This window comes from Lemur catta, chromosome 9 (assembly GCF_020740605.2).
Source record: "Lemur catta isolate mLemCat1 chromosome 9, mLemCat1.pri, whole genome shotgun sequence".
Lineage (NCBI taxonomy): Eukaryota > Metazoa > Chordata > Mammalia > Primates > Lemuridae > Lemur > Lemur catta.
Genome location: NC_059136.1, coordinates 66,167,186 through 66,178,864, shown reverse-complemented (window position 1 = coordinate 66,178,864; position 11,679 = coordinate 66,167,186). Strand labels below are relative to the sequence as shown.

The following is an 11,679-nucleotide window of genomic DNA, read 5'->3' as shown; positions in this document are numbered from 1 at the left end:
TTCCGTGTTTAACATGAAGTTAGTTTTAGAGAACCTCTTTACTTTGTCTTCAATTAAATTTTTGTTTAAGAAGTTTATACCAGGATTTAATAATTTATTTTATTTTTAGTTAAGATGTTCTTAGCTACATGGGACGTAAGTAGAAACTGAATATCTCACAGAACAAGATGTCTGGAGATAGGTTGGTCTAGGGATAGTAATTCAGGAGTTCAAATGCCTCTTTCTTCTCTGCCATCATCTGCTTGTCGTTGTTGTCTCTTATGGTCACAAGATGCATGACACAGCTCCCAACATCATGTGTAGTCACTACAACATACAATAAATAAAGAGGGGAAATGTTTTCCACGCAGCTATTTATTACCAAGGATCATTCCCAACAACCTCTTAGACAGTGGTCCCCCACTTTTTGGGGCCAGAGACTGTTTTCATGGAAGACAATTTTTCCATGGACTAGGGACAGGGTATGGTTTCCGGATGATTCAAACACATTACATTTATTGTGTACTTTATTTCTATTATTATTACATTGTAATATATAATGAAATAATTATACAACTCACCATAGGTTGGTGACCCCTGTCCTAGAAGACTTCCTCTTGTGTCTCATTAACCAGGGCCAGGTCACCTGTCTCCAAGATATGATTCACTGAAAAGAGAATGAAATGATCATGATTGGCTTTGAAAAACCAGCATCTACTGCTTGGGGGTTGGGGATGGGATCACCTTTCCTGGGCCTATGTCCCCAGCAAGGAAGGATAACATCTGAAAAAGCTGGGTCTCTGCCAGCCAAGGAATGAGGAATATTTGGGAATTTTTTAAAAAATCACTTGTACTCTTTAATATTATCCATTTTTCTCTTTAAAACACAATTCTGGCCCTACTTGATACTTTTCCTGTTGCTGCATAACCCCTTTCAACATTTCACAGGATTTAATGTATTTGTGTTCTTTCAAAAGGTATTTATGTGCTATTTAGGTTGTTTATAGTCCATTAAATAATTTGAATAATTTGTTTTGTAGTTAAGTGGAAGACTGTTCAAGACAGTCTACAAAATTCAGGTGAAGTTTGGAATTTTATTTCTAGAATTATCTGTTCATTCTGTTTTCAAGCCCCAAGCTTGCCTCTTTGCTTTAACTTTATATCTTTGGTTATGTGTAAATTCAGTCCAAATTGAGTGATTTCTTCATCAAATCTGGAATCATTACTTAGGCTCAGCTGAGTTCCTCTCCTGCTCTTATTCGTACTAAGGAATTCACTAGTAACTCCACATAGCCACAGACTGCTGTGAGGGGAAGGGTACTATGGACTTCTTGGACCTCCACGAGTTCCCACACTGTGGTCAGCAACCAATGTTTTCGTGGTCTGCACTCACGTGTGGATAATACCTAGCAGTGGCTTTGGTAGTTTTTATGTTTGGCTCCAGTGCAGCCAAACAGTGTGGGAGATAGAAAATCCCACAGTGATGCAGCTTCTCTTCTTCCCCCATCCCTTGTAGGTGATCCAGGTACTTCTACCTGCCCTGGCAGCACACCCTTTATGGAACTGGCGTTGGGTTACCTCCTCACTCTGATGCATAGGAAGTTTATGAATCCTCACCACCCTTCTCTTGGGTCCTCAATCACTACAGAGGGGATGTGCCTTAGTTTCTCAGAGCTACCTTAACAAATTAGCACACACATGGTGGCTTAAAAAAACAGAAATATATTCAGTCACAGCTCTGGAGGCTGGAAGTCCAAGATCAACATATTGGCAGGGACTCTCCAAGACTCTAGGGGAGAATCCTTCTTGCCTCTCCCAGCTCCTGATGTCTCCAGGTGTGCCTTGGCTTGTGACTGCATAACTTGTCTCTTCCTCCTTCATCACATGGCCTTCTCTTTTCCTGTGTCTGTGCCTTCTCTTCTGTCTCTCATAACTACACTTGTCATTGGATGGTCTCATCTTGAAATCCTTAACTTAATTACATCTGCAAAGACCTTTTTTGCTAAATAAGTTCCTATTTGCAGGTTCCAGGGTTTAAGATGTGGACATATCTTTTGAGGGACCACCATTTACCCTTCTGTGGAGGGGGTGGAGTCTGGGGCGCATCTTATGACTCTTTGTGTCATGCCGTCTTCTTTCTGGCTTCCCCCAAACGCGGTTGTGTGAAACCAGCTTGCAAGGTTGTCTCTCTAAAGGTGCAGACAGGAAATAATTCTGACCCTTCTTCTTCCAAATGCCCTGTAAATTTCACGAGGGACTTTCTTGTGTTTTGTTCCCTCTCTCCCACCTCTCCCACCCTTGCCCCCTTAGGATTCTGCTCTAAGAGGTCAATGGACACAAACTCCATTCAGTTTCTCATAATTTGTACTTATTTACTGTTTTGTCCTTGGAATTGTCACTGACCCACAAACCCATCCCACACTCAATTAAATGTTTTTTTCTATGGAAGTGTGGGGGCAAAGTGAAAACCATCTCCAGTCTTTTTGCTTCATGTCAAGAATAGTGCTTCTCTAGATGTAGTAATTTGGGGTCAAGATCTTTGCTGTCAAGTGAGCCCTCTCTGCCACACTGGAAAGCGTTAGGTTTAGCCTCCAGATGGGAAAGAACCCACAGGAAAGGGAAGGCGTCCTCTCAACTGTCACTTCACAGCTCATCCTGTGCCCTTATAAATTGAGAATTCTCATTAATGTCCACTCAAAAATGCTCTTCTTTTAGCTGTTCTAAGTACCTAGCATTTGCTTGAGAATCTTAAATCATTTAAGTTATTTTTCTTTTCCATTTGAGTAGCATCCTCACCCACAAACACATTTTAATACAGTTCTTTCAAATAGAAAATAAAGCAATTTGGCGCTGATGGCAACTCAGGAACCATTTCTACTCTTCTGAAATAAATGAACTCTTATCAGTCCTTTTTGAGCATTTTAATGGTTTGTGCAAATTGCTGCAAGATTGATTTGGCTGCAGTGTAGCAGAGTTGGTTAAAATGGATGAAGCAGACGTAGAATAGGTATCTTAGCAAGGGAAGAGCAATTGGGACTTCGTTCTCAGGGCTCCCGAGTTAGGATTTATAAACATTGTAAAAATTCATTTTAAAAGATTTCTGCTTTCTACATCTCAAAAAATTCCTTTTGTTAGAGTGGAAATGGATGGGGGAAGAATAGCTGGGAGGCCAAAGATTTCCAGTATCTGAAGGAGGAGATGGTTGGGGGAGTGAAGGAAGATGTCCCAGGAACCTGGAAGAGGTGGAAATTGGAGGTGGGGGGGACAGATGAAGTGGATTTCAAGGGCTGCTCAGACACCTGCTGGGAGAGTAGGGACAGTGTGCCGATGACGGAGGGTTTTGGCATATTCTTTCACAGAGGGAATATGCCTATGGAGATTCTCAAAAGGCTGGCAGCACACCCATCCACTTGCCAAATTAACACAAACTTATCAGCGCAAACAACACGAATTTATTGTCTTAGGATTCTGCAGTTCAGAAGTCCTATATGAGCCTCACTGGGCTCAAACTGAGGTGTTGGCAGAGCTGCGTTCCTTCTGAGGCTCTAGGGGTGCATCCGTTTCCTTTCCTTTCTCAGCTTCTAGAGGCTGCCCACGTTCCTTGGTTCACTGCCTCTTCCTCTATCTTCAAAGGCAGCAAGTCGCTTCTCTCTGACCCTCCTTCGGTTGTCAAATCTCCCTCTGACCACAGCCAGGAAAGGCTTTCTGCTGTAATGACCCATGTGGTTAGATTGAACCCACCTGGATCACCCAGGATCATCTCCCCATCTCAATGCCACTAATTTTATCACATTTGCAAACTCCTCTTTGCCATATAAGGTAAGATTTTCACAGATTTGTCGGGTGAGAAAGTAAACATTTGGGGGAGCCATGATTCTTCGTATCACGGCATGAGTGACCCAGCCTGGAGGAGCTACAGGAGAGGTTTCAGCCACACCCTAGCTCCCCACCTTGTATCATGTGAGATATTCTCTATGAACATACAATGGGGTCCTGTGTCTGGGTGTCTTCATTTGCCTTTCAGGAAGAGGGCCAAAGAATTTCTGCCCTCATCTCCTAGAGACACCTGTGACACCTTCACACCTTCGGTGTAGGTACCAGGAAAGCGAAGTGAGTCCACTTGCTCAGGAAGCTTTCCTTGCCTGCCTGACTTCCCAAGTTGAGGGCTCAGTTGATGGGAGATTTGAGGGTACATTTTCTTATGCCTGTTGCAGGCATGAAAACTACTAATTCTCACACCTGTGATCCTAGCACTCTGGGAGGTCAAGGTGGGGTGATCTCTTGAGCCTCAGAAGTTCAAGACCAGCCAGAGCAAGAGCAAGACCACTGTCTCAAAAACAAAAACAAACAAACAAAAAAACCCTGCTAATTATGGTTCACTGTGTAATAATAATCTTGTTGCTTACTAACTATATCAGTTTCCTAGAGAGGCCATAATAAAGAACCACAAACTGAGTGGCTCATGGCAGAAATCTATTCTCCCACAGTTCTGGAGGCTAGACATAGGAACTGAGGGTGTGAGTTAGGTAGTGCTCCCTCTGAAGCCTCTGGGGGAGGACTTATCCTTGACTTTCAGCTTCTAGTAGCCCCAGGTGTTCCTTAGACTGTGAAAGCATAACTCTGATCTCTGCCTCCATCTTCACATAGTGTCCTCCCTGTATTTTTGTGTCTTCACAGGGCTGTCTTCTTATAAGGACACCAGTTATACTGGATCTAGTACAACCTCATTCTAGCTGATTACATTTGTAAAGGCCCCCTTTCCAAATAAGGTCATATTCTGAAGTATAGGGTGTTTAGACCTCAACATTCTTTTTTGGGGGGGAACACAATTCAATCCCTAACACTAACCAAGTAAGGTGAATCTGAGTAATATTGCATCTTATATTTATATAGTTATTTCTACATTTTCAAACTTTTATCTTTACTCCAATTCCACAGTCAGATCAGACTGGTGCCTTTAACAATACTTTCCTGGCCCAAACCCACAGCCACATCTCCTATAAAAATGCACTAGATGGTTGCTACTTCCATCTTCACTCCAGAGATTATCTCATCTCTTCAACCATCTTTTTTAGTTTCCGTAATTTTAGTCCCATCTTCTCACACCTGGATCCTCACTCCTAGCACGTGGGTCCATTCTGATTGATTGGCAGTGGATACCTAGACTGTAGTGTTGAAAAGCCCTGGGAACTTTTCAGGGTTCAGTGGAGAAGAGCATGATGCTCATTTAGTGATGTCTGCCATAGACTTGGTGGGGGTGGATAGGGACGTTTAGCAACATGCAAGAGATTTCCTGATTCTTGGCCTTGAATCTGGTTTCTGGCAAAGTTTATATACCTCGTATTACTCCCTTCAGCATCATCCATTGAAGCTCTTAGGAAATAATAATAATAAAAAAAAAACTATCACTTTTTGAACATTTACTATGTGCTCAAATCTGTGATAAACTGCTAAAGTATGTTATCTAATTTAATCCAATATGCAATTTTATTGATAGGTAATATCATTTCAGTTTTACAAATAAGAAAAATCAAGGATTAAAATAGTTCCCCAAAGTCACAGAGCTAATTGGTGTGAAACCAGGACTTAAAGCGGGTTCTGACTCCAAAGGTTTTATAAATCTTAGGCTCCTGGACAATATCCCTTAACCCTGTCTAGTCTTCTGGAGTCTCTGAATTCCCAGCTGGCATTCTTTACACTGGACTGTGCTTTAGTTGCATTTTTTACAAAATATAAACTTAGCATGTCTTATTATGTGTAGAGTAGGAGAAGCAACAGTTTTTCATTATGCTTCCATGTATACCCATCTTCTTAAAAGGAATACTTAGGAGTAGCATTGCTTAATGAATAGTAACAACTTCCAATTTTTGTTTATAATATATTCCAATGACAAGATCCTTTATTAGTAACATTAATTGAAACTGAAGTTTTTGTAAAAATTACACTTAAATGAGCTGTTCCATAGGCTACAGAGAAGGATTTAATATTCTGGGATTATTTTTCAGACTTCCATGAACTATGACTTTACTAAGAAGTTCTTTTGTCAAAAGTGTATCATGTCATATATTTATAAGTTAATTCTCACCTCTTTTTTTTTTTAGTATGAATATGCCTAGCAAAGCTCAAGGAATCTATATAGGAACCAAAACATTTCAGGGACTTTGAACACAAGACGAAATCTCGTTTTGAGTTGACCTATTAAAATATCTTCCTGTTCCAGGATTTGATGATCAAATAAATCAGCTATTAGTTTATCATAGGAATTGTACTTGCATAAAATGTTTGACGATGAGGCCAATGGAAAACTATTGAACTACTTAGGAAGGGAAGGGAAATGCAAATCTGCCTCAAACTTGTGGGCATGTGGCGTGAGATAACATAGGTATAACCAGCTAAAATAAGTTAGGTTTCAATCTCAGCAAATGAGATTTTATGCTTGGTAGGTCACATGCTTCACTATATGGCTTTCTGAAGAAGGTGGCAATGAGAGCTCTTAGTATATCTCTTCAGGTTACAGAGTGCAAACCTCAGAAGGGAGATTTAGGCCCTGTGCAAAAGCACCAACACATATTGGAAACATTCATAAGCTAAGTTTGCTCCAAGTGGACTATTAACTGCTAGACAACAATGTGCTCATTTACAATATAAAAATAAGTGGGTCATTTAAACTAGGTTACCAGCAGATCAAAATGGGAATAGAGAGCTTTATGTGAAAGAAGAAAGGGACAGAGAGGACAGTGTGCCTATAAGCTCTGGTGTCTGTAAACGTCTGCAAGAGAGCGTGGGTCAACACCTGTTAGCCTGGGCACTTTTGAGCAGACCTTACGTTTGTGGGTTTGCATCTCTGGAGTTGTTTTATGTGTCTGTGGTAGCACATGATTTGGTCAAGATGGCAAGTGGCCACTAAAGAAATAAAGGACATAAAACTCACATTGCAGAAAAGAGCTAGCCAGGGAAAATCTGGGGCATAATCCTTTGAATAAATAGCAGTAAGGAAGGCAGAATGATATTTAAAGTACACAAGAAGTGGCACGAAGAGCTTTCACGCTTTCAAGACAGCTCTGAGAAAACTTGTGATCTATGATGTTATTTTGACTACAAGAAGGAAGACCTCATGACTTTATAAAATATTTCTAAGAAATCAGATATATAAATACGTGAAGGGAAGCATTTCCTTATATTAAAATCAAGTAATATCATGCATCTTTTTTGATTTCTAATAAAGGCCTAAATCTATGAAATACCTTAAAATACTGTGCTGAAATATTAAAATAGGAATAATAATAACCTGTACATAACTTTGATCTATACCAATTCATAAGTATTGCTCTTTAGGTTGCATATAGCTCATTCGATTTAACTAAAAGAGGAAGAAAAGGTCATTTAAGGAGCATAAAGTTTTCTACTGCTTTTTATGAAAGGAAGAGATTTTTTTTTTAACAAGGAAAATAGTCTTTTTAAGATGCTCATGACAGTGAACATACAAAACTTTAAAAAGAAATTCATGGAAACCAGAGACAGACAGGTTTTAGAAGAATGTGAGTGGAAGCAAACACTTTGAGACGAGTATGTTACTAATCAAGCTCCAGGCCTAACATTTGAAAGTTTAATGAATAAGATGTATATGAAAGACAATATTCATGGTACTGAGATGGAGAGATCATAGACTGTTAAGAAACACTATGTTCTTACGTGGAACAAGCATTTTGTAAATCCGAAAGGTCCATTTTTCATCTTGTTCTGCCCCTTTTCACCCTTACCAAATGGATCCAAATACAGAACACCTATTAACTCTGCTATTCTAAAGTAAGCATTGAGTCATCCTTTTTCTTCAGGTTCAATCAACTCAGCTTCTTAGACTTCTCTTGAGCCAGGAAGCTTTACAGGCATTCATCATTTCTGATTCATTCCTTCTTTTGTTCTGCATCTTAAAAGCTCCACAGGTTTGGAATTGATAACAGAGTTGCAATCGTTTTCAAAAACAGTCAACAAGTTTTTCTTGAATACCAGAGTGGTACACAGCAGCATGCTGACTACAGACGGCCTCTGTCGCTACTGAGTACAGAGCTGTCATAGGAAGAGTGGAAAAGAAATGGAAAACACGGCCTTGCCACTGAGGAGCTTGCAGTCTGATCCTAACAGAAAGGATCGGGTAGGACGGTAAAGACCAGTCTCTGGAAGTGCAGGGCAGCACAAATGCTGACTCGTGGCTCTCCTTGAGTGGTCACTACTCACTTGCTTGTTCTACAGGAGCAAACTATTCTCTTCTACCAAATTCACTGGATTTCAAATCTCTAACCCCTAAAATTATCTTTAGTCAATCCCATTGCCAATGGAACCAGTGGAATGGATCATGATAGGGTCTCTTTTATTTAATTGAAAAAGTGATACACATATTTTACTTTAAAAATTCAAATGGTAAAAAGGAGTTAGTAGTGAAAATTACATTCCTGTCCTCCCCACCCTAGATTTCCAGTCCCCCCCCCCCAGGGATAATCATTATTTCTACATTCTTGTATCCAGAAAGTCTATTGCAATATGAAAATAGATACTTATCCCCCCTTCCCCTTTTAAAAATAATTAATAGATTTTAAAGTACAGTTTTAGATTTACAGAATAACTGAGCAGCAGTACATAGCGCTCCATATATTCATGCCTTATCTTATACACAGTTTCCCCTATTTTTCTGAATTATTTATTTTTAATTATTGTGGGTACATAATAGTTATATAAATTTATGGGGTGCATGTGATGTTTTGATAAAGGCATACAATGTGTAACAATCAAATCAGGCTAATTGGGGTATCCATCACCTCATTCATTCATTACCAACATTGCAAATTCATTCTTTTAGTTATGTTAAAATATATAATAAATTATTGTTAACTATAGCCACCCTGTTGTGGTACTGAATACTAGATCATTCTAACTGTAGTTTTGTATCCATTAACCATGCCCATTTATCCCTCCCTCCCTGCTACCCTTCCCAGCCTCTGGTAACTGTCATTCTACTCTCTATCTCCATGAGTTCAATTTTTTAAATTTTTAGCTCTTACATATGCATGAGAATATGAGTTTTACATTAGTGTGGTACATTTGTTAAAATTGATGAATTAACATTGATACATTATTTTTAACTGTAGTCCATAGTTTACATTAAGGTTTGCTCTGTGTTTTATAGTTCTGGGGGATTTGGGAAGTATATAATGACATGTACCCACCATTACAGTGTTTATACAGAATACTTTTACTGCCCTAAATATCCCCCGTCCTCCATCCATTCATGCCTCCCATCCTTATCCAAGTCCATGGCAGCCACTGATTGCTTTTTTCTGTTTCTATAGTCGTGCCTTTTTTGAAACATCATGTAGCTGGAATCACATACAGTACATAGTCTTTTCAGACTGATTTCTTTCTTAGCAATATGCATTTAAAGTTCTTCCGTGTCTTTTTGTGGCTTGATAGCTCATTTCCTTTTATCACTGAATAAACTCCCATCTTATGTATATAGCACAGTTTGTCCATTCGTCTATTGAAAAACATCTTGGCTGCTTCCAATTTGTGGCAATTATGAATAAAGCTGCTATGAACATTTATGTGCTAGTTTTTATATGGACATAAATTTTCAAATCACTTGGGTAAATACCTAAGAGCATAATTGTTGGAGAATACGGTAAGACTATGGTTAGCTTTATAAAAAATTACCAAACAACCAAAGTGGCTGCATCATTTTGCATTCCTACCAGCAATAAATGAGTGTTCCTGTTTTTCCACATCCTTACCATGATTTGTTATCAGATTTTTGGATTTTGGCCATTCTAATAGGTGTATAGGGTAGCTCATTGTTGTTTTACTTTGCAATTCCCTAATAGCATATGATGATAAACATCTTTACATATGCTCATCTGCATCTATACCTTCTTTGGTGAGGAGTCTGCTCAGATCTTTTGCCCAATGTTTAATTTGGTTGATTGTTTTCTTATTGTTGGGTTCTAAGGGTTTTTGTATATTTTGGATGCAAGTGTTTTATCAAATATATGTTTGCAAATATTTTCTCCCAATCTGTGTCTTGTCTCTTTGTTCTCTAACAGTGTTTTTCACAGAGCAGAAGTTTTTAATCTTAATAGTGTCTGACTTGTCAATTTTTTCTTTCATGGATTGTTGCTTTTGGTGTTATATTTAAAAACTCATTACTAAAACTAAGGTCACCTGGATTTTCTCCTGTTATCTTCTGAAGGCTTTATAGTTTTGCTTTAAATTTAAGCCTAAAATCCATTTTGAATTAATTTTTTTGTGAAAGGCATAAAGACTGAGTCTAGATTCACTTTTTTTTTGCATATGGACTTCTAATTGTTCCAGCAGCATTTTTTTAAAAGATTATTATTTTTCTATTGAATTGACTTTGTTCCTTTGTTAAAGATCAGTTTGCGTGAGTCTGTTTCGGGGTTTCCATTCTGTTCCATTGATCAATTTGTCTATTCTTTCACCAACAACATCTTGTCATGATTACTGTAGCTTTAGAGTAAGTCTTAAAGTCAGGTGGTGACAGTCCTTCTACTTTGCTCTTCAGTACTATGCTACCTATTCTAGATCCTCTGCCTTTCTACATAAATTTTAGATTCAGTTGGTTGATTGCTACAAAATAACTTTACAATTTTGATGGGGATTGCCTTGAACCTATAAATCTCTAGCTGCTTTTGACAAATACTAATATTGTACATCTTTTTTGTTCCTTTTATTTTAGCCTATTTGAATGTTTATATCTTAAGTGCATTTCTTACAGGTAGCATATTGTTGGGTCTTGCTTTTTCATCCAATTTGACAATCTCTGCCTTTTAAATGGGGAATCTAAACCACTTATATTTAATGTATTTATATCATTAGTTTTAAATTTACCATATTGCTATTTGTTTTATATTTGTCCAATGTGTTATTTTTCATTTTTCCTGTATTTTTTGTATTTATTGTAAATTTATTATGATTCTATTTTATCTCCTTTCTTATATAGGAGTTAAAAAATTTAGTGGTTGTTTTAGAGGTCATAATGTGGCCAAGTTTTGAGTCAAATATAGGCTGCAGATTGTACTTGTATTGTTCATGAGCTAAGAATGGTTCTTATAATTTTTAAAAAGTTATAAAAAGAAACAAGGAAAATATGCAACAGAAACTCTGTGTGGCCCATGAAGCTTAAAATATTAACTATATGGAGTTTTATGGCAAAAATTGTCAATTTCTATTATAGAACTAAGTGTATACAGTTTTTAAAATCTTTTCCATTTTTATTATGATACCCACAATTATTTTTTAATATTCCACATTTATTTGTAATTTTTTTACTTTTATTAGATAAGGTTGTAAAAATTTGAGTTACTTTGTTAGTTTTTATGAAGAACTGGCTCTTATTTTTATTATTTCATCTCTTTTATTAGCTTGTTAGTTATAACTGTTTTCTTATTTTATTGTTGATTTAGGGGTTCATAATAAACATTTAACTTATCAATGTCCAACTTCAAGTGATATGACACAACTTCACACATAGTATACGAACCTTACAACAGCACACTTCCATTTCTGATGTTCTATTCATGTTTTTAAAAATTCACTTCTCTCTCTGTATTTCATTTTGGATAGAAATGAGACATTGCTATGTCTTCAAGTTCACTAATATTTTTCTTCCACATTGCCTAATTTGAGGCTAAT

General features: G+C 37.7%; 1 long non-coding RNA gene across 1 annotated transcript; it reads right to left on the bottom strand.

Moving 5' to 3' along the window:
* Positions 1-235: 235 nt before the first annotated feature.
* Positions 236-2,122, bottom strand: LOC123645213. The gene is made up of 3 exons (XR_006737445.1): positions 2,053-2,122; positions 561-646; positions 236-306 (listed from the first exon to the last, which is right to left on the bottom strand). It is a non-coding gene; the product is annotated as an uncharacterized LOC123645213 (long non-coding RNA).
* Positions 2,123-11,679: the final 9,557 nt, after the last annotated feature.